Below are 24,932 nucleotides of genomic sequence, written 5' to 3' on the forward strand. Positions count from 1 at the left end.
ACTAAGGCAAGTTGAAGGCAGCTTCAGTTCGGTTCAAACATAAATCGTTTCAGCTAAGTTGTCTAGATGCTAGGAGACCATGAACTGAACTAATATAAATCCACACAAGCGATTAAGAAATTAATCCAGAGAGGAAGAACAACAACTCAGCCAGCTGGTTACAATCTAAACTGATCTGGATCAAAAGGCAAAACAGTTTACCGGTTTAAATCAAACACTGTCTGAACTCAACTGATACTCCACTTTAAGATGAAGCCACGCCAAACCCGATCAGTACCACATCAAGAAAAGGTCGGACTCAATCAGAACAAAGCTGAATCGCAGTCAATCCAACAGAAATGCTCACATAAAACTGATCCACACAACAACTTACATCTTTACCGACTAGAATCAAAGGCTGAAGAACATGGGTGATTCTAAACTTCAGGACACCAAATCTCCAACTCTTTACCACACAAATACTCACTGATTAAAGTCACAAGAAGGTGAGAAAGGGTCGTCCAAGCTCACTTCTCTTCCCTGATTTTTTTCTGAATTTTTCAACCAATTTTTTCTAACAGATTTTTCTCTCTTCTTTCTCTCTTTCTCTCTGAACTTTTCTCTGGTTTTCTATCTGTCTCAGGACGTCCAGAGGAGAGAAGAGGGTATTTTATATCATAAGGAGTTGCTTCAGATGAGGGTTTGCTCCCACAAAAGACAAAGATGAGGTTAGACAGCTGGTGACATGCTTCAGCACACTAAGCAGCACAAGCAGCTGAACATTTCCCTTCCATGAAGAAAGATACAAGCAGCTGAAGCAAACAGCTTGTGACCAGCATGTGACTTCTAATGCGCAAGCAGGTAAGCAAGTAGGTGCATGTCATGTGACCTAATTACTGAGGAAGCAAGTAGGCTAGAAGGTGCAAGGCATGTGATTGTTCAGAAATAATTTTAAGAGTTTTGTCGATATTTTTCGGACTGTTTCGACTAAATATTTTTCATCCTTCGAATCTCGTCCTGCTCTGAATAAACTCGACCAGCATGAATAAAAATCGACAATAATAATTAACATTCGACCAGAACCATCAAGGGATGGTTTTTCGACCAAAAGACAGCCCCGTCGAGAGATTAATTCACCGTGTCGATTTTTATTTAAATTCTGTTCGACCAATCTTCAAACTGATCTTAAAGAATTTTCTCGACCAAAATTCTATCTGCTCGTGAGGGTTATTACACTATCGTAGTAGATCACATGTGAAGGAGCGAAGGGCTGAAGGAGGCTTCATGACTGATTCTAGGACCGCTTACACTCGCCGTGATGGTTATAGTGATAGGTACGCGTGGAAAGAAGGTGGCAAGGATAGGAAGTTAACCTCAGCTTACACACGACAGAACTCACGTTATGCACCTTATGCGAAGAAGAAGCCGAAGACATGAAGGGTTAAGGAAAGATCAGAGCCACATGATGCGTATAATGTGGAAAGAATTGAGTCATTTGCTCATCGAACACAGCTACGGAACATTGGGGAATCATTTGTACATCAACCAGCTGATGAAACATTCTACGACTCTCATAAGAGTAGTGGGAAGAGGATTGCAAGTCAAATTGTGACACCGGCTCGGCATGATAATGATGATAATGTGACAAAACACCCTAGAGTTTCTCCTTGTTTGTTAACTTTCTCTCCTACGGAGAAAGTGTTACCGGCTGATGCTCAGATTATTGGTGCTCTAAATGATATGGAGATCATTGATACAACCAACACAGACGTTGAGCTACATGATACGATGATGGTTGCGGAGACTCAAGATGATGATTTGCTTGGGGAAGATTTAATGGATATGGAGGACGGTACTAATACAGAAACAGAAGGCAATGGGCGAAAGGTTGTGTGGAAGGGAGATACAACTGCACTTGTATAGCTGAGATCCTCATCTTCTTATAAGAGTGGTGGTAGGTCTTTGGGATTACAGAGTAATAAGGCGGGTTTCCTTCGTCGAGGATCTCCGCAAGCGCGTCGATCGTCTTCAAGAGACAAAGCTCATTCAGAAAAACAACATCCAGGGCCGATTAAGAGTTCGAGAGACAGTACACGCAAGGGTAATGGTTTGGAGGGGTTCAAAAGCTCCTCTGAAAAGTATCCATGAAGACAATCAGTTGGAACTGTCGAGAGATAGGGAACGACCTCACAGTTCGACACCTTACGGAGATGTGTCAGAAGCATCGCCCATGACTTGTGTTCCTTTCTGAGACGAAGAACAGAAGGCTGCTGTTGCAAAAATTCAAGCCGACTTAGGTTTTGATCATTTGTATACTGTTGAGCCACTTGGACTCAGCGAAAGTTTAGCCTTTTTTTTTATGGATGAATTTCAAGTTAATGTTTTATTTTCAAATCACTGTATGATTGACATTGAGGCAGTCATTGATGGAATAAAAGTCTATATGATGTTTGTTTATGGGGATCCTGTACTAGAAAGACGAGATCAAGTTTGGGAACGTCTTACGCGTTTCTCAACAACAACAACTGGACCTTGGTTCATGATAGGAGATTTTAATGAAATTACGGGTCATAATGAGAAAGAGGAGGAAGACAACATACTGATAGTTCATTTCTGCCCTTTAAGCAGATGCTTAATGATTGTGGCATGCTAGAGTTTCCTTTCACGGGGAACATGCTCTCATGGGTAGGAAAGAGAGCAGGAAGAACAACTGTTAGATGTCGCTTATACAGAGCAGTAGGAAATGCGGATTGGCATGAGAAATTTCCCCACTCTACTGTGAAGTATATGAGGTTATGAGGATCAGACCATCGTCCGATTCTTGCAGACATACTCACAAAGCCAATGTAAAGATTAAAAAAAAATTCAAGTTTGATAAAAGGTGGCTGGACAATGAGGAGTTAAGGCAAGTCATTCTTGAGGGATGGAAATCACCTGATCTCCCTCCCAATGCGATTATTATAGAACATATTTTTAGCTACCGAAAAGCCTTGAGCAAATGGAGGAAACAACATAATGTTAATTCGGCAAAAATAGTGGAGGAGCTTAAAGAAAAAGTGGAAGGCTTGTACGCAAATGATAATGCTACAACTGAGGAGATTGCAGCAGCATTGAAGGAACTCTCTGATGCTCTTAAAGCAGAAGAAATGTTCTGAAAATAGAAGAGTCGAGTGTTTTGGCTGAGAGAAGGTGACAAAATACAAAAAAAAATTCATGCATTAACGAAGAAAAGAATAGCACAAAATAAGATCACACAGCTCCGGAATGCAAATGGAAATATAGTTGAGGATGAAGAAGGATTAGTAGCAATTGCTACTAGCTATTTTAGGCAGATCTTTAAATCGTCTAACCCGGAGGACATTGAAGAGGCACTGGCTCAAGTCCTTACGACGATCACTGGGGCAATGAATGACAACCTTACAGCTCCAGTCACTGAATGGAAGGTCAAATTAGCGCTTTTTGCTATGCATCCAGAAAAGACTCCATGCCCATATGGGATGACTGTGCTTTTCTATCAGAAATTTTTGGATATTGTAAAGGAGGATTTAACTCATATGGTTGATAAATTCTTTTTTTGAGGGGACTGTGGCGACCAGACTGAATGATACGAATATATGTCTCATCCCAAAGACTACAAAGCCTAATGAAATGACTCAATTTAGACCCATTAGCTTGTGTAACGTCAACTACAAGACAATCTCTAAGGTCTTATGCCAGAGATTGAAGAACGTGTTACCAGGCTTGATATCGGAAACCCAGTCAATTTTTGTTGCTGGAAGACAGATTTCAGACAACATTATGATTGCTCAAGAAATGTTCCACGCTCTGAGAACTAAACCAAGTGGACGTAGTAAAAGGATGGCTATTAAGACGGACATGAGCAAAGAATATGACAGGATGGAATGTCGTTTATTGAAGCTGTCATGCGCAAGATAAGTTTTTCAGAAACATGGATCACCTGGATAATGAGATGCATTACGTCGGTGAAATATAAGGTACTCATGAATGGAAAGCCAAGAATAAATATTGTTCCTTGTAGAGGCCTACGCCAAGGAGATCCTTTGTCTCCTTTCATTGTTATTCTATGCATGGAAGCGCTCGGTAGCCTTCTCAATCATGCAGAGAGCCAAGAGAAGATAACGAGGATACGTGTCACACGTGCGTGTCCTTTGGTATCCCACCTTCTCTTTGCTGATGATAGCCTTTTCTTCTGTAAGGCGGAGCCCCGTGAATGTGAAGAAGTAATGAAAGTAGTCAGGAAGTATGGTAAAGCATCAGGTCAATGTATCAACTTTGATAAATCGTCCTTACTCTTTGGTAAGCGGATTAATGCAACTAGTAGACAAGAGATTAAAGATGCACTTGTAATACAAAACGAAGGAGGAATGGGGACTTAGGTATCCCGGAAGACATAAGTGTTTTCAAGTGCAAAATTTTTGCATTTCTCAAGGATAAGTTAATGCATAGAGTGAATGGATGGACATGTAGATGGCTATCAAAAGGAGGGAAGGAAGTGTTGGTTAAATCCATTTTGTTTGCTCTTTCGACTTACGTTATGTCTACTTTCCTGCTCCCGTTGGAGATATGTGAAAACCTAGCAAGGGCCATTGCTCAATTCTGGGGGAGTTCAAATCCATTATGAAGAGAAATACACTGGGAGAAATGGGGAAATGTCTGCCTACCAAGAGAGGAGGGTGAGATTGGTTTTCTTTTGATCCATGATTTTAATCTGGCTCTATTGGCGAAACAATTATGGAGGCTTGTTCAATTCCCTGACTCTTTGGTTGCCCGGGTATTGAGGGGAAGATACTATAGACTAAGTTTACCACTAAGAGTAAACTCTGCTAGCAGTCCATCTTACGTGTGGACTAGCATTTCTGTTGCAAGGAAGTTGTTGTTATTGGGAATCTGACAGAAGATACATTCAGGTTATGAAGTCAAGGTGTGGGAGGATCTGTGGATCCCAACGACCCCTGTGAGACCAGCTATTCCTGCGGCGCCAGTTATGCATCCCAATATGAGAGTTAGCGATCTCATTAATCAGGTATCGAACATGCCTCGAGCCGTCCCCAAGGTATGGATGGCTTCAGATATGGACGGCTTCAGATATGTTTTCCGGATTTCAACATCATTCATATTTTAAGAGCGCGCAATCAGATTTGAGACTTTTTAGCTAAGACTACTAGATCTTTCTATAGGGAATTATTTTTTATTGGTTGTTCTATTCTGGCCTGGTTACCCAGATCACCTCAAGTTTGAGTTTTAGAATGACCTTTTGACGTCAAAAAAAAAAAAACCCCCAAAATATGTAAATCATATTTTCCAGTGTATAAATAACCATCTAACCAGGTTCATTTCAAGATAGTTATTTCATCAGATAGTTAAAACCCTCGTTTACAGTTCCTGTTCTGGATTTGGGTCTTCATAACTATAGGAACCAAGAATAATCACAATTAATCTACTATAACAATAATAGTTATAATAATAATAATCGTCAGTCTATTGATGTAAATATAAGTAACAAGTTGGATAAGAAACGTGAAAATCTGTTTTTTTGGTCTAAATGTGAAATGTGAAAATCTGTTATCCATTGATGAAGATGATGAGTGTTAATTACGCCGTGTATATATACATTTGAGAAAACCAACTCTATGCCATTGTAAACCATCCAGTAATTTATAATTAATATGTTTAATGATTCTTAAATTAGTGTAAAACAATTTAACTGTACATTAAAACTGCTCCTTCAAGATGGAGATAGATTTTTCCTCAAAAAAAAGAGAGATGGAGATAGATGGTTTTTGCCAGAACATATGCAACGTGATGTTCAGTTTTGACAAACATGATTTTCATAAAACCTTCTTCAAGTTGCTTCCCGCATGACAATAGTTTATTTAAGTGAACCCATAAAAAGACAATAAGTAAGAATTTTGTGGGACGTTATTGTGAGCAATTAAACCTATCTTGATCCTCAGTTTTTGTTTTGGCGTTGAGCCTGCATTAAAAAAAATTGAACAAAGTCATCACTAATCAATATATACTAATCTTTATATCTTTATATATATAATAGGTTTTGATTCTCTCCCAGGGTGTCCACCTCAGCTGCCCGCACATAAATTCGAGCTCTATGGTGTCAACACGTGTCCTGAAAATACAAAACGCAACACTTCATCGAGGCTTCTTCGCTGCACAGCGTTTCATTTAATCGTTTTTTTTATGTTTGTTGGGCTTATTCATTTGCCCGTGTATCTTTTACATTTATATCCCAATGGGCCCGGTGGACCATTATCGATCGTCAACCCTAATTGTTCTTACGGGAGGAATCTAGGATCAGGTTCATCTCTCATTCTCTCTCCTCTTCTGTTCTGCTTCCCCGATCTCTGAAACGGCCGATGGCTTCTGTGATTAATTCCATAAACTCGATCGGCCACGATGGGGTCTCTTAAATGTGTGGTTCACGTCGGCAGGGCGGTGTGTGTTTACGGTATAATAAATATGTCAGTACTTCAGCTCTTTGAATCATCTTTTCTCTCATCTCTTTTAGTACCAGGTAAATTACTCTAATTGAAACGGCCTTTGTATATATATAGGCTTATAGTTTTATAGATTCTATTGAAACGGTCTTTTATATATATATATGTGCTTAGAGAGTTTTATTGATAGATATTGTTTTATCCATATGATTTACTAATAGCGGTTATCTTCTCACAGATGTTATAGAAGTTACTGCAGTAAAAATTATTGGTGAAGCGGCCTTACGACCACTGCCGTTCAGTGTGAAGCGGACTTCGTCGGAAGTGTATGGCGAAGATTATCTTGGAGGAGATGGAGTTGAGATGAGGATGAGAGCTCCTACTTTTCTTTGAAGAAATTGATCGACAACTCAAGACTATTACTCGGTTAGCGCCGGTGCTCATGTTCACCGGCGGCGTTAAAGAAGTTCTATTTTTCGGCACCGTTTGTGACTTATGTGTTATCCCGAGTTTGTAACACGTGTTTAAAGAGGTGGCTTCATTTTGCTAAGCCTTATCAACTTCTGATGGGTTTCTTTTAGGCGTACGTAGTTGGGTTTCAACATCACCATTTGTAATCGAAAAGGCGACAAAAACGTATATCTTCTCACCTTAATGCAGTGCCCGACTATTCTCTCTCAATCTATATGACTATCTCCCAATCTCTCTATATGATTATCTCTCAACCTCTTTCCCTTTAACTCCATCAATGTCTGCTTTTGTAGGAAACCCGTCACTTAATCTAACTAAAAACTGAAAAGATAAGTTTTTAACCTCTCCTCCAATTCTCCAATCAAAAGAAAGCATGGTTTTTTTTCCTCTGTTATGAAAACTGGGTTATTAAATCATCTATGTTTTAACAAGATAGTGGAAGGCTCCTCTCTTTATCTCTCTCTTGAAAGTTGGTCAAACTATTAACTAATTACAAAAAATTCCGTTGTAAAGAAGACAGAATGGTGTTTCAAAACTAAAAAAGACAGAATGAGAAGATGACTCGAGACGCCCATTGGTATACCACCACTAGAACCAATACACATCCAATCTTGGATCTTTTCGATTTTGAAACAAAAAAACTCGCCCAAAAGTTCCTACATACATTAGGAGACAAACACCTGATAATTTTTAAAATGATTCTACCATGGAAATTATTTTATCAAAACCTTAACAGCCTCTTGGATAAAAGAAAAATAATGACCGTTCCAAAGATCTCATGTAATTTTGGTATATCTAAATTCGGGAACTAATGTTTCTTGGTATACCTTACAAGAATGATAAGCAAAACAAGTGTCCAAACGCATGCCCTCTCAACTCTAGAAAATGATTACCTGTCCGATGATGTTTGGGTTTCCTTTTTTCTTTTGTCAACCTCATATGTTTGAGTTTCCAAACGTAGATTACATGAACATTTTAAAATATTAATCTTACAACAAACAAATGAAAAAAATACAATAGAAAGGAGAGACTACCACAAAATTGTTTACTTACAAAAAGAAAGAAAAAAAAACCTTGAATTAAAGCATAAAGAAAATACATAAAAATTGAGAGTGAAACATGGCAGCATTAAGTTATAGATAATTTATTAAATGTTTGACTCAAGTTTAAGTTAGTTTTTATGAATTACGTGATATTTCGGATTGTGCCTGAAATAAACGATTATTGGGGTATGCATCTATCAGCCTAATCTTTACTTTCTACTGGAGACTCGGACGTTCCAGTTTTAAGATCATCGCCAGCAAAGTGGTTACTCTTAATACCACTACCATAAAATCTCAGAGGGTGCTTTGTTTAGTGACTGTTTTTTGACATATATTGGTGAACCATAGCATATGTGTATTATCCCATGTATTATGCCATTTACTGACTGTTTTCTATAGATTACATTAATTTATATATTTTTTATTTTGAAAATTTACATGTTCATTCTACTTTAATTATATTGATAAGTAAAATAAAATAAGAGTTTGACAAAAATATGTTAAAACATAAATGATGGATTATTTATCGGCTTTATACATTTATAATAGTTATGATAAAAGTTCACTAGAGACTTCATACACATTGTCTTACCAATACTACGAGGCAAGAGAGATGTGTTAGGCAACATGTATTAATGCCGGTACATTTTGAAGAAAAACATATATTAGCTTTACACTAATCAGTTTGTTATTAGGGTATGAATAAAAAGTTTAAATGCAGCCGACTAAAATATTGTAAAAGATGATTAACCGAAATACGCAGACCCAACTAAATATGTTAATTCATAGTACTTCTCAAATTTAAACTAATATGTTTTTAAGACATAAACAAATACACTAAATATTAACAAATTAAGGTGACCAGTTTTTTGTAAACTTAATTAATCTCACCATCTCTCGGACTCACTCAGACCAGAATAAATTACACCCTCATTTGCTCCAACAACAATAACCTTACGTGAATGAAGTTTTCAAAACCTAAGAACATTTACATGATCAATAAATTCAAATACAAACAAAAACCTTCCAAAAGTATATTTTAAACAAAAATATACATCACATTCTGCGCGTAGTGTGGACCGACCCTAGTACAATATATTTAGAAGCATTTATTACAATAATAATGTAAAATTCTTAGTCAATCCCTTGATGTATATCAGTATTGTTCAACTTACTTTTGCATGGCTTGATGACTTGACCTGATGCTACCTACGAATCTCTGTGAGACTCTCGTTGATTTAATTTCCTTTTCTTCTCTGCTAGGTTCTTTTTTTCCTCAGCGAGAATCTTTTTTTCCTCAGCGAGGAGTCTTTTCATCTCGGCAAGTTTCAATTTATCCTCGCGGAGGATCCTTTGCCTTTCGTCGAGAAGAACACGGACTGCAAGATTAATATAAACAAACAGAAAAATCAAGAAATTAACGAGAATCAAATAGATATGTTTGTTCAAATAGAGGTACAAAATAAATGCAGCTCTTTTGATCTTACGCTCATGGAGTTCCTTAAGACGGTCTAGTAATTTTGCTACTTTTTGTGAAACTGATTCGAGTTGTGAGAGTTCTTTCATAAATTCACCTAAATCCTTCATGGGGGTTAGATCTGAAGGCAAGTGTAACATCCCGAGTTGTGATATGTGAAAAGGCTTAAGAGAATTGATTTGACTACCTATGTCACCAAAGTTGACTTACCTTTTCCGGAGCACATCCTGAAAGAACTCTAGAGTTAAGCGTGCTTGAACTGGAGTAGTGGAAGGATGGGTGACCTATCGAGAAGTGATTCGCGATAGCGTGCGAGTGAGGCCAAAGCATGGGAAAAGGTCGGGTGGTGATTGCAGGGTCAGTAAACAATGATTTCGAGCCTTTGGAAAAATTAACGGACCGACCGTCAGACGGGATGGGGCCCACGGGCCGAGAAAGCAGGCGTGGGTGGCCCATTAGCTGTGGGCGGTCGGGGCATTATAAGTGGTATCAGAGCTGGTTAGCCATTTCAGTTCTGACCTGAGAGGCGTCTTGAGACCTATCATGGAGCGCAACGAGGACGTTGCGTTCTTTGAGAGGTGGTGAATTGTAACATCCCGAGTTGTGATATGTGAAAATGCTTAAGAGAATTGATTTGGCTACCTATGTCACCAAAGTTGACTTACCTTTTCTGGAGCACATCCTGAACATATTCGGTGGTGTTTTGGCATGTTAGTGGGCAGCGAGTGTGCACCTCACTAGGACTGTTCTGTGATCTTTGGGTACTTTAGGTACCGTGTTCGCAACATGTTAGGATTAAATTATATTTATTCGGAGTCCATGGACTTCGGGTTTAGTATCTCATACCTCACTGAGTGACTTGCCCGTTACTCACCCCTCTCTCTTCCCCATTTCAGGTGAGACTGACGAATATATGATATTTGGACGGATTGGTGCTACTGAGCTTTTTATTCGGATTTTTATTTGGGCTTTGGGTGAGTGTAATTGGATATATGAACTTTTATTATACGAGATATTGTTGGTTGCCCGCTGTTCTCCGGATTGGAGATGACGGGTGTCACAGCAAGCTTGGGAGAGAAGTAAGCGTTGGCAAGTTTGGGAGAGAAGTAAGCATTCTATTAAGAATGGAAAGAAAATGATCAAAACCAATAAGAGATATTAATCAACTTGGACTCAAAAAAAAATTTCATAATGGAAACCCTAATTAAAGCTACCTCTTGTTCAAGTATGGCGTATAAGGTCAGTGAATTCTTGGACGACAAGGATGACAAGTTAGGTATAAATGCGAACGCAATTGTTTGATGTCGAATGAATAACGCGAATGCACCATCTTGAGAAAGAGATTTGTCTTCTTTTATCTCAGCCAAATAAACCCTGACCTATTTCTTTCTTTCAGTTTATATATAGATAGGTTTTTTTATATAGATAGGTTTAATTGTGTGATAATATTAAATAATATCTTTGCTAACTACTCTACCTAGAAACTAGTCGTATTTTAAATGATTATAGGCGAGATTATCAAATGAAAATTTCCTTGGTAAAATCTAAACAGAGTAAATATTCTTCCAAGAATAATTTACTAAAATATCCGAAGAAAAATCTATAAACGAGAATTTATCGCCAAAACTACTAATTTTTACGGACCCTTTGGCTGATCCGGTTAACTTCGGAAAAAAACACACTTAATGCTACATAAAGGATTGACCATCACATTGCATGATCCGAGTTTGGAGTGCCTTTTGACAAATGCCAGAAGTGGACCGTTTATTGTTCACAATGTTAACCATCTGAGCCGAAGCCCAAACCCAAACTAACTAAATAATGATAATTTAGTTCGCAAGGGGAATCGAACTCAGGACCAACATGAATACATGCTAAGCCCAAAAAAAATGACACTAAAGTACTACCACTTGACTTAGAAAAAAAAACTACTCGTGATGAAACTGATGGAAGCCGAATATGTCCACTAGAGAGTTGATTTTAGGTATTAACATATACAAAGAGTCCATTAATTTTCTTTGGAAATACATGTTCAGGCAATACTATAGTTTCTCCCTAATCACTCAACATGGTTCGAATTATTTTGCTTTTATTCATAAGTTTCATCCCCTTAACTTTTACTTACACAAGCAAAGATTATGTAATTTATGGACTAAACCATCCAACCTTGGCATATTTTTATGATTTCATAATTTACTAGAGTTTGACCCGCACAAATATTTTTCATTTTATAAATGTATAACTTTGATATAATTATAAAATTTTAAAATAAATGATTTTAAATTTTATTGTTATATAGTGTGTTAACTATAATCTTATTGTTTAGATTTCTTATTCGACATTATTAATTATAGTGATCTGTTTTATACATTTTATTTTGTTATTAATTGTTATTGTACATAATAAATTTTTAAAATTTATTTAGTTATACATTAGAAAGATATTTGTTTAGTATAATTTAATTATACTATACATGTTGGTGTTTAAAAAATACTTTAACATCTATAATATTAATATTTTTTGGATTTTATAAATAAATTAATTCTGTTTAAATAATATAGCCTACTATTTTAGTAAATTTTATACATCGCAATATCTATCATTATTTTAGTAAATTTATTGATATATGATATTTTTCTGATGTAATGATATTAATTTTTCTAATTTCTTGTTATTAAATTAAAATTTTAAAATAATTCATTACTTTTGATTTTTACAATAAAATTTATTTTTGGTGTTACATTTCAAAAAAAATATTAAATTTTAACATTTATTTTTTATCATTAGCAACAACAGGATTTTTTAATAATTAAAATAAACATTAAATTGTAATTAAAATTAAAATTATTTGTCATTAATATATTTTTAAATTTCAAAGTTTTCTAATAGCATATTTTTTAAATAATATATAAGCATTGAATGATATATGACTATTTAGATAAAAGCATTTTAATAATAAAATAGGTTAATTTACTAATTTAATATAAAATTTTCATAATTAATTCATATAGTACTTTTAGTTTTAATAACATAGACCATAATTATAAAATTTATATAAAAATAGTATAGGATTTTTATAATAAAGTTTTTAATGAATATTATATTATAATAATATTATATTATTAATTACAAAATTAACTAATTCATTGATTTATAAAAAATATCTAAAAAAATTAGTAGGCTTTTGTTAGATTGGTATGTTAAACAAATAGTATGCAATAACATATAAATTAAGAAACTCTTGAACTTCAGATTTGGATGGGTTAATGATGGACACACTACAGGTTTCGAAGAAGACGTATGAGTGTCTTCTTAATGTTTGACGAATTTTTAGATAATCCTTATTTTCATTTTTTTTATTTTTGCGGGAAATTTTTGTGACTTAAATATAAATATTTTTAATATATTCGATGTGATAAAGTATATACTCAAACTTTCTTATTCTTCTTTTACAGCAAAATATATTTAAACTTTATCGATTTAATTGGTTGACTTCATGTTTTATAGGAAGTTTGGTATATTTTTATATTTAAAATTACATTAGATATGTTCTAATTTAATGTATAACCTTAAGTTGTTATCTTTTAATAATAATCTGGAAAGGGTCTAAGATGGACTTTTGAATAGTAGATTTTAGTTATTCAATACAATACTGTAAAATGTCAAATTTTTGATTCATTCAATTTTCAAATAGAAAGATATATATATATATATATATATATATATATATATATATATATATATATATATTTGAATATAATGTAGAATTAAGAGTTTGAGCTGCCCACATGTGCGGATATTCGTTTTGAAATAAATATATAGATATTTCAAAACACAACAAATGGTTCCCCTGGATTATAGCGATTTTCTCGGGAATTGATTGAGCTCCATCGATCTCTTCCAGAAAGCTGCTCTGCACCTTGTTCACGATATTGTAGGCATGACTGATAATGAGTTCGTTCGTGTTCAGCGAACAAGCTTTTACAATTACCTTTTTGTCAACTACTTTACATAATTTGCAATATAATCTTCGCCAATAATAAATCTAAATTATCCAATTCGGTCCAATCTCAATTTGGGTTATTCGGTTCTAATAAAATTCTACTAAATTAGTTTGGTTCCTTGTATTCTCGGTTTAGTTATAATTTAGTTAAAAGATCAATTTAAAAATTACAAAATCAAATCAAAATCATTACGAACAATAAAAAATAACTACACCCAATTACTTAAAAAATGTGTTTGGTTTGATTCTGCATGGTTTGTTTTGTCTTGGTTTGGTTCGGTTTTGTGCTCATTCCTGGTTATAACGACCATAATCTGCGTTTTGAGTCTTATAACTTATTCGAAGCTACCGTGTATGGCTATATAGTACACGTTTTTTTTTGATGAAGGTAGATGGTTTTTCCCAGAACATATGCAACGTGATGTTCGAGTTTTGACAAACGTGATTTTCATAAAACCTTCTTCAAGTTTCTTATACATTGACAATAGTTTGTTTAAGTGAAAACATAAAAGACAATAAGTAAGAATTTGGCGGAACGTTATTGTGAGCAACTATAGCTAACCCTACAATGATCCCCAGTTCTCGTTTTGGCGTTGAGCCTGCATTAAACAACATTGAACAAAGTAATCACTAAAATGTATATTAATTTATTTAAGAAACAATTATTATAATAATTCTTAGTCAATCCTTTGATGTAAATCAGTATTGTTCAACTTACTTTTGCATGGCTTTGATGACTTGATCTAATGCTACCTACGCATCTCTGTGAGACTCTCGTTGATTTAATTTCCTTCTCTTCTCTGCTATATTTTTTTTTTTTCGGCGATAATCTTTTTTTCCTCAGCGATAAGCCTTTTCATCTTGGCAATTCTCAGTTTCTCCTCGTTAAGGATCCTTTTCCTCTTGTCGAGAAGAACACGGACTGCAAGAATTAATATAAACAAAGAGAAAAAAAAAGCAAAAAAAAAAAAACTCAAGAAATTGTCGAGAAGGAAATAGAAATATTTGTTCAAATAGAGGTACAAAATACCTGCAGCTATTCTGATCTTACACTCATGTAGTTCCTTAAGACGCTCTACTAATTTTGATACTTTTTCTGAAACTGATTCGAGTTGTGAGAGTTCTTTCATAAATTCACCTATATCCTGCTTGGGGGATAGATCTGAAGGAAAGCTTGGGAGAGGAGTAAGCGTTCTATTAAGAATGGAAAGAAAATGATCAAAACCAACAAAGATAAATTAATCAACTTGGACTCGTTCTTAGTTCACAATGGAAACCCTAATTAAAGCTACCTCTTGTTCAAGTATGGCGTAAAAGGTGAATGGATTCTTGGACGAGGAGGATGACAAGTTAGATACAAATGTGAACGCAATTGTCTGATTTTAAATGAATAATGTGAATGCACCATCTTGAGAAAGAGAGCTGCCTCCCTTCTTCTATCTCAACCAAATAAAACCCTATTTCTTTCTTTCAGTTTATATATAGATATAGGGTTAATTGTTTGATAGTATAAAATAATATCTTTGCTAACCACTCTACCTAGAAATTAGACGTATTTTTAAATTATTATTGGCGACACCGTTTTCGATTATTAGATTATCAAATAAAAATATCTTTCGTAAAATCTAAACAATAAAAAAAAAACTACATTCAATTTAGTTATAAAATGCATTTGGTTTGGTTATGCATGGGTTGGTTTGTCTTTTTGGTTCGGTTTAGTGCTCATTCCTGGCTATAACGACCAAAAACCGCATTTTGAGTGTATATATTATTCGGTTCCTTTACTTTCTTTTACACTATAGGTCTTCTTTCAAACGTAAAGTTGGAAATGATCTTGAATATTTTTACAAGTCGACAAAGGGACAGAACTTAGGTTCACCCTAGGGGTGAACCTTTAAATTCACCCTACTCTTTAGCAACAATCAAATTTCCACATATATTATTAATTAAAAAACATTAAATTAAATAAAAAATAGCTACAAAAAATAAAAATTTTAATTTTAACGACGCTAACGCTTCCACGTAAACCCTAAACCCTAAATCTTAAATTCAAAACCCCATACCCTAAATTCTAAACCCAAATCCAAACCCCTAAACCCAAACCCTATACCCTAAACCCTAAACCCTAATCATAGATCCTAAACCCAAATTATATACCATAAACCCAAAAACTAGACTATAAACCTAAACTCTATACCCTAAACTCAAGTCCTAGACCCTAAACCCAAACCGTAAACCTTAAACCCAAATTATATACCCTAAACCCAAAACTTTAACCATAAGTCCAAACGGTAAATCTTAAACCCAAATCCAAAACCTATACCCTAAATCCAAATCCTAGACCTAAAACCCAAACGGTAAACCCTAAATCCAAACCCCAAACTTAGATGCTATAGGGTTTGGGTTAAGGTTTAGGTTTAGGGTCTAAGACTTGGGTTTAGGGTATAGGGTTTAGGTTTATAGTCTATTTTTTGGGTTTAAAATATATAATTTGGATATAAGGTCTAGGATTAGGGTTTAGGGTATAGGGTTTGGGTTTAGGGTCTAGGATTAGGGTTTAGGGTATAGGGTTTGGGTTTAGGGTCTAGGATTGGGGTATAAGGATATAGGGTTTAGGTTTAGGGTCTAGGATTAGGGCTTAGGATTTAGGATTAGGGTTTAGGGTATAGGGTTTGGGTTTAGGGCTTTGGACTTGGGTTTATAATTTAGGGTATAGGGTTTTGAATTTAAGATTTAGGGTTTAGAGTTTATGTGGAAGCGTTAGCATCGTTAAAATTAGTATTTTTTATTTTTTATAGCTATTTTTTGTTTAATTTAATATTTTTTAATTAATAATCTATGTGGAAATTTGATTAGTGCTAAAGGGTGGGGTGAATTTAAAGGTTCACCCTAGGGGGTGAACCTAAGTTCTGTCCTCGACAAAGTACATGCATATTATAAGTCCACAAAGTACCACCTAACCAGGTTCATTTCAAGATATTTATTCATCAAATAGTTAAAACCTTTTTTATCCTCAGTTCTTTTTCTAGATTTGGGTTTGCATAATTACTATAGGAACCAAGAATAATCACAATTAATTTACTACTACAATAATAATAATAACTAAATCTCAACCCGCGCGTTCATTTATTTTTATATAAATATTTTGTTTTCAATTCTAAATTGATATATATTATAATATATATATATATATATATATATGTTTATCAATTTTTAAAACATAATAAATTTACTGCATATTTTTCCATTGAATAGATTTTTTCAAACTTTCACATGTATTTGTAGCTTCTTCTATATATATATTTTTAGATTATTATTTCATTATTAAAATCATAACTATATATATAAAGATTAGTAAAACGTTGTTTTATTGTCATATTCAAAGATATTGTAACATTTCACAAATTTAGAAAGTTTTAAAAAAATTAAACTTTTCACTTTATAGATTTATATTATCGAGTAAATAATTAAACATTTAGTTTTTGTTTAATTTTTAAAATAAACTATATAGTTTAAATTTTTTTTTTCATTGGTTTAAGGTAGTAAAGATTAATCATTGTTAGATAATATGATTTTTGTTATTTAAAAAAAATATTTATAATTTTAAAAGTTAACATCGACAAATATTTAAATATTTAGCATAAAGATGTATAGTATTACAACATTAAATTATATCTATTTAATTTATACTATCTATAAATCCAATGAATCATCTATTGTTTAAATCCAATTATTGATAGGCCAGTAAAAATTTCTGGTAGGTCAAAATTTAAATGATAAGATTATATATTAAATGTAATATGACTTTCTATGAATATGTCCATTAGGTCCATTTTTTAAAAAATCACACATGAATCAATGTTGTGACTTCTGTTTTAATATATAATAATAATAATAATAAAAAAAATAATAATAATAATAATAATCGTCAATATATTGATGTAAATATAAGTAACAAGTTGGATAAGAAATGTGAAAATATATTTCTTTTGGGTCTAAATGTGATATGTGAAAATCTGTTATCCATTGATGTAAATATTAATATGTTGAACGATTCTTAAATTAGGGTAAAAAAATTTAACGGTATGATACCACTCAAATTACCCTAAACAGTGATTTATACTCTCTCAAATACGAGGTCGAATTGTAGTATTTAGGGATTGAATTCACAGGGAGATAAGGAACCTAAGAAATCTAATATGATTTGTTAACTAGGATGATTTAATGATTTAAATGTAAATTGCAATTTTTTATCAAGCAAGTGTTTGCTCAATTGATTGGTTGAGGTTTTGGTGCTTAAAAGGAAATAGCTAGACTTATGGTTTTTATTCAGAAAACTTGGGATTATAATCCTACAGATACCTAATGAGTTGCGTGCATAATAATGTAAAGCTAAACTACTTAATCAACAAGTAAATCATCTCTCGTATGTTGAGACTTGTCTAATAACTAGATCTAATGATCTCAACTATTGTTTGTCGATCAATAGCAGTGTCGATCGATGATCCTATAGGGATATCGATCGATTCACCTTTCGCTCCCTCGATCGATTATGCAATAATGATATCGATCGACGCACTTCTAGTTAAGCTTTATGTGCAGGTTGAACGGTAGCTTACTAAGCTCACTAGATCAGCTCTCGCCTTACTCATAACAAGAAACTTAGCTCAGTTATAGAATGTTTTCAGAATGAGAATGAAGCTCTTGCTGTTATCTATCAATCCTAGGGCAAGTTCTAGGAAGCTAATATAGAAACAAGCATTAATGAAAAATCCTAATGACAATTATCACAACTCAGCAATCTATAGTTGAGGCTAATCTCTCCTAACCTATTTAAACCCTAAAATCTAACAATGAAACTACTCAGACATGGCCGAAAAATTCATAACAACATTTAGGTAAGAAAACTTCATTAGACTAGCAAAATAGATATTAATGGAGTTTTAATCACAAATTATAACTTTGGATCTTCTCTCCAATCTATCAAAATCTTAGAAAACCTTGCTGTGAAAATAATAAAACAAGAAAGCACACTTTGCCTCTAACATGGTGGCAAAGCTTATATAATTAGGTTAAAACTCGTCAGGGGTAATCTTGTAAATTGGTGAAGACTTGGGCTTCAAGTCGGCTGTGACCAAACGGGCTTTCTGCGCGCTTCGCTGTCGATCGATGTCAAGACAAGAACATCGATCGATTATTCCTCTTCAATATCGACCGATGGTCGAGCTCGATGGTCATCTCGGGTGCTTACTCCAAATATCTCCAAAATGCTCCAAAATCATCACTTATCTCCAAATCACTCCTGATCCTATAAATATGCTAAATAGACTCTATAATATAATAATTAATAGGTAAAACACTTATAAACCATGATAAAAGTGGATCAAATCCATGGTCTATCAACTCTTCCAGACTTACCTTTTTGCTTGTTCTCAAGCAAAACAAACATGCAGTCTCTCTGAAAGATGTTTGAAAACAGCAGGAACTCACATGATTTAAAACTTAGAATCATCACCTCTACAATATTGCAATCCACATCTAAAAGTCCTAATCACAAAAGCACATTATACCATATCTTAGCTTAGCAACCAAATTCATCTAGCTAACAACTTAGCAAATTTTGTCTGACATTCCCCTCAACCAACCTCATTTCTTAGCATAAATAAAAGTGCAGGATTTACATTGGGGGTATCGATCACATGATGCAAGGATTTTCAAACAAGTGTCTGGACCTGTAGGTAAACATTAGTTTCTATCCTCTCTCTCTACTAATTTTCTCTCTTAGTCAAAATCTGCTTATTTTTGCAAGATCACTGACCAAGATTGGACAGACTTCCATGAATCAAGCTTTAATGGTGGTTGCCACCAAGTCATGTTCACTTCTTTTTGACTTATATCCTAGTATTATTTGTGAAGCAAGCCTTAATGGTTGTAGCCACCGAGTCATGTTCTAAACCTTTACCTATAGAATTCTTATGAAGCAAGCCTTAATGGTTGTAGCTACCAAGTCCTGTTCGAATTCCTTCCTAATAAATCTCTAATAGATATATATCATAGTAATTTTTTTTATCTACCTATAATTCGAAAATAGAGAGAGAAAGGACAATATATCTATCTACACAATGCTTTACCTTCCAGACTTGTTTGAAAAATCTGATCCCATGTATACCAAGCCTCAAGACAAGCAGTTGTGTCAAGTTTAGTGTTGGAGGTCAGTTTTGGTTCCTTCAAACAATCTCAGCAAGTGTGGATAGTTGACAAGTTGATCCACTTTAGTATCTTTAGTACTATCTGCAATCAGTAAGTCTAGAATGGTGCTAAAGAGTGGTTAGATAACAAACAAAAATCTAAAAGTTCATTATCCCCTTCTTGACTCAATAATTTTTTTTTTTTTTAAACATTTGATAAGACTCATAAATAAATTACTACCAGTAAACCTTTCCCCAGACTTAAACTACACTGTCCTCAGTGTAAATTCAGTAGGAGTTATGGTGATAACTAATCATAAGGACTCAATGTAACAAGTTAGAACGATATACCAGACCAGAATGGATGTCGACCGATGTAAGGATGTTGAAATCGGTCGCGGCAGGTAAGGCATTGTCGATCGATGTCGACAGCTTCTCGTCGGTCGATACACACGGCAATCGTCTACTTGGATCTTTTTTTATTTATGACCTGCAATAATTAAAAACCAATATAAATAGTGTATTAATAAAAACTAAATAAATATTACCTAATAGTGGGTTGCCTCCCACTCAGCGTTTTGTTATAGTAATTTAGCTTGACTTTTGGAGGTGATTGGGCTAGTAGTGTTGAAAACTGGAACTTGTTGGAAAACAAGTGTCCATCTCTTCTCTGCGCTTGTTGAACCATGTACCAGTGAAATCTCTCATTGCTTCATCCCCTTTGCGCCATTTTTCCTTCATTGTTGCAGTTGTGTTTTCCATCCTCTGCAGTCTATCTCCAAGACTCTCAAGGTTGAAATGATGTCTTCTAAGTGTGGCATAAGTGTCAGCTGAGATATCCTCTCCATGGTACTGTGTGTCAGACATGTCTGATGTCACCTTTGGTACTAGCCGGCCTCGGTTTGTAGCGTCGTCGACCGATGTCTGTCTACGAATGTTGGTCGATATGTTGTTGTGTATGTCGAACGATGCGGATGCTTCTTGATGACGAGCAATGTAACTCCGAACCTCCACCAATTCCCCTTGTATAGCTTCAATCTTGGAAGTCAAAGTACTAACGCTAAGATCCATTGGGAAATAGATGTCATCGCATCTCCCATCAAGGGACATTCCGACGGAAAATGAAATCCTCGGAATATCCTGAGGAATTTCCGAGGAAATTCTGAGGAAACACAAAATTTGGTTTCCTCGGAATTTCCTCGGAATATACCGACGGAATTCTGAGGATATATCAATCCGTCGGAATATTCCGAGGAAATTCCGAGGAAATATGTGTTCCTCGGAAAAAACCGATGAATTCCGAGGAAATATTATAGATGTTGGAGAGCCGTTGGGGGATTTTACAAAATTCCGAGGAAATTCCGACGAACTAGCCGTTGGCGTCGGAATTCCGTCAGAATTTCCTCGGTCTGTCGGCAGGATTTAAACTATAAATACAAGCACTCCTCTTCCTCTTCATTCACTCCATATCTTCATCCTCCCTCTTACTCTATTTACACACGAATTTGATTCATAAAAAATATGTCTTCTTCAAATTATTTTCGTTCTTGGATCGATCGACCTCATTTGGATCCGAACACGAGATTGCTTACGGAAGAATACCAACGACGTATAACCGAATTCATGGGGTTAGTTCACCGACAACCGGAAGCAAAAACAGGTAAGTTAAGATGTCCTTGCTCTAATTGTAAAAATAGAAAGGTTATTAAAGAGTGGGATGTTTGGACTCATCTATATTTGAGTGGTTTACACGAAGTTACAAAATTTGGTATCATCATGGGGAAACTGATTATGAACATGGTAGTACTAGCGAACCTCAGCCAGCGGTTAGATTAGAAGAACCAATTAGAACGAATGTAGATTATGGTGTAGGTACTGAGCAGATGGTAAATGATCATTTTAGAGGGGAAGATTTACCCAATGCACAAGCTAGGAGATTTTATGATATGTTGGATGCAGGAAAGCAACCATTGCACGAAGGTTGCAGAGATGGTCATTCAGCTTTATCATCTGCTACAAGATTGATGGGCATTAAAACAGATTATAATTTGGCTGAAGACTGTGTGGATGCGATTGCTGATTTTGTAAAAGGTATTCTACCCGAGGATAATGTAGCTCCAGTTCATACTGCGAGGTTCAGAAACTCGTAGCTGGTCTTGGTTTATCGTATCAGGTAATAGATGTATGCAGCGACAACTGCATGATTTATTGGAGGGCGGATGAACAGCGGGTTACATGCACATTTTGTGGGAAACCTCGTTATAAAGATACGAGTGGAAGAGTTCCAGTGCCATATAAAAGGATGTGGTATTTGCCTTTGACGGAAAGGTTGCAGAGGTTGTATATGTCTGAACGCACAGCGCAACAAATGAGATGGCATGCGGAGCACTCAACAGATGGTGAGATCAGACATCCTTCAGATGCAAAAGCGTGGAAGCATTTCCAATCAAATTATCCCGACTTTGCGTATGAGAGAAGAAATGTCTACCTTGGATTATGTACTGATGGTTTCAGTCCGTTTGGCAAGAGTGGAAGACAGTATTCTCTATGGCCCGTCATTCTTACACCATACAACCTACCCCCAAACTTGTGCTTGCGACGAGAGTTTTTGTTTCTCTCGATTCTCGTTCCCGGACCAGAGCATCCTAAGAGATCACTTGATGTGTTTCTTCAGCCACTAATATATGAGTTGCAACAACTATGGGCTCAAGGTGCTGAAACATACGATATTTCGTGTAAAGAAAACTTTCAAATGGGGCAGTACTAATGTGGACAATAAGTGATTTTCCAGCATATGGTATGTTGTCTGGATGGACAACGCATGGAAGGCTATCATGTCCATATTGTCAAGATAACACTGATGCTTTCCAACTAAAACACGGAAGGAAAACGTGTTGGTTTGATTGTCACAGGAGATTCCTACCACCTGATCATCCATATCGTAGGAGTAGGAATTTGTTTACGAAGAACAAGAGGGTGTTTGACAGTCCACCTCCGGAAATTTGTGGGAAAGATTTGAAGATACAACTAAGAGATTTTGGTGCAGAAAGGACGCCAGACGTCGGTGGACATGAGCGTTTTCCGGTAGATGCTGTTGGAGAACTACATAACTGGCACAAAAAAAATATTTTCTGGGATCTGCCATACTGGGAGGATCATCTGCTAAGGCATAATTTAGATGTCATGCATATTGAGAAGAACTTTTTTGACAATCTCATGAACACGATCCTTAATGTTCAAGGTAAAACAAAGGATAATTTGAAGTCAAGACTGGATTTAGTCGATATATGCGCTCGTTCAGAACTTCATGTTGATGAGAATGGTAGGGCTCCTTTTCCCATATACCGACTTGATGCAGAGGGCAAAGATGCGTTCTTTGATTGGATTTCAAACGATGTGGAATTTCCAGACGGTTACGCATCAAATTTGCGTAACTGTATCGACAGAAAGGAAGGAAAGTTTACTGGCTTGAAAAGCCACGATTGCCATGTAATGATGCAGCGCCTCCTTCCGTTTGCCTTCAAGGAACTATTACCACGAAATGTTCATGAAGCAATTGCAGGGATAAGTGGTTTCTTCCGCGATTTATGCACGAGATCAGTGACTCTTGAAGGTATTGAAAATTTGAAGACTAACATAACCGTGATTCAGTGCAACCTTGAGAAGATATTTCCTCCTTCATTTTTTGATGTTATGGAGCATCTTGTTATTCACCTGGCAAGAGAATTGGAACTTGGTGGTCCTGTGCAGTATAGATGGATGTATCTGTATGAGTGGTATATGTTCCATTTGAAGAAGATGGTGACAAATTTAAGTAGGGTGGAAGGTTCTATAGTCGCAAAGATGATCAATGAAGAAACTTCAAACTTTGCCGAGTACTACTTTCCAGCAGAAGTTCAGACCAAAAACAGAAGACCTGCTCGGTATGATGATAGAGGCAAACAGGCAACATATCCTGTTACGGTTCCAGACATTTTCACAGACGTTGGGCGACTTAGCGGAAAACCAAAGGACCGTCGACTTACTGAGCAGGAGCGCAGTCATTTACAAACATATTTGCTCACCAACTGCGAAGATGTTCTTCAATATGAGAGGTAAATAAATTAGCTTACAAATTTTTATTTTAACAAGTTGAAATTTAAATCTTAATTAATTACATTATTGTCATCATATGTACAGGATTTTCATGGCAGAAAAGCGGTTCGAATATAGATACGCCACAGAGGACGAACTAGAAGAAATGAAGCAAAGAGAATTTGCTAGATGGATGTTTATTTATGTGAGTGCTTTAAACAAATTAAAATATCATTTATCACATACTAATTCACATTTATTGATATAACATATATATGTGCTATTAATAGGTGTCTGCTGGTTTGGCCAGAGGTGAAACATTTGACGATTGGATACGCGAGATGGTCGTTGGACCAAACTTTGTTGTGAAGTCATATCCGAGATTTTGTACTCGAGGATATGCATTCACAACTCAGAAGAGGAGACGTTCGAGTACGACTTATGATGCTGGCGTTTGTTCTGCATCAGGAGATGATGTATACTACGGACACATACATGAGATTTTGGAAATCAAGTATTTGGGCATGGTTGGATTGCGCTGTACTGTTTTCTATTGTGATTGGCACGACAACACTCCAGATCGAGGTGTGAGAACAGATGCATTTGGTGTTACATCAGTAAATTCGAGGCGAAAGCTGCAATATTATGATCCTTTCATTCTTGCTTCTCAGGCCGATCAAGTAATTAAATGTTAATTATTCAGAATGATTCATCATCATGTGTATTAATTTATAAATTTTTCTAAATGTTACAGGTTTGTTATATCAAGTACCCCCGGGTAAGGAACAGAGATGATCCATGGGTTACTGTTACAAGACTCAACCCGAAAGGCCGAGTTCAGGGAAGTTCTGAGCTGGAAGACCCACTACAACCAAGCACATCCGGCAACTTAAGTGCAGCAGAAGATTTAGCTGGAGTTGGCCTTGTAGTCGATTTAACCGACTTCGGAGAGGAAGCCGCCGTTCACGTAGAGGATGAACCAGTGATTGGAGAGTTTCACCAAGATCCAGATTCAGATTCATCTAGTGATGATGACTCGAAAACAGAATACCATTGATTTTTTTTTTTTTTTTAAAGAAACACCGAGGAAATTCCGAGGAACACTTGATATAACCTCTTTCCTCGAATATTAGTTATTTGGTTTATCTAGCAAGGCTAAGCTGAATACTAATTAAAAACTACTCAAAATACAACCAAATAAAACGAAGAAACCATGAAAAAGAT

The 24,932-nt window shown here is 35.4% G+C and overlaps 2 long non-coding RNA genes across 2 annotated transcripts; one reads left to right on the forward strand and one right to left on the reverse strand.

The window, feature by feature from the left end:
* The first annotated feature begins 1,308 nt into the window (after positions 1-1,308).
* LOC111212555 lies at positions 1,309-7,999 on the forward strand. Its single transcript, XR_002663019.2, has 2 exons — positions 1,309-6,529; positions 6,691-7,999. It is a non-coding gene; the product is annotated as an uncharacterized LOC111212555 (long non-coding RNA).
* Positions 8,000-13,246: 5,247 nt separating this feature from the next.
* Positions 13,247-15,477, reverse strand: LOC111204142. The gene is made up of 4 exons (XR_002656553.2): positions 14,739-15,477; positions 14,477-14,640; positions 14,165-14,368; positions 13,247-14,045 (listed from the first exon to the last, which is right to left on the reverse strand). It is a non-coding gene; the product is annotated as an uncharacterized LOC111204142 (long non-coding RNA).
* Positions 15,478-24,932: the final 9,455 nt, after the last annotated feature.

This window comes from Brassica napus, chromosome C5, assembly GCF_020379485.1.
Source record: "Brassica napus cultivar Da-Ae chromosome C5, Da-Ae, whole genome shotgun sequence".
NCBI classification, from domain to species: Eukaryota; Viridiplantae; Streptophyta; class Magnoliopsida; order Brassicales; family Brassicaceae; genus Brassica; species Brassica napus.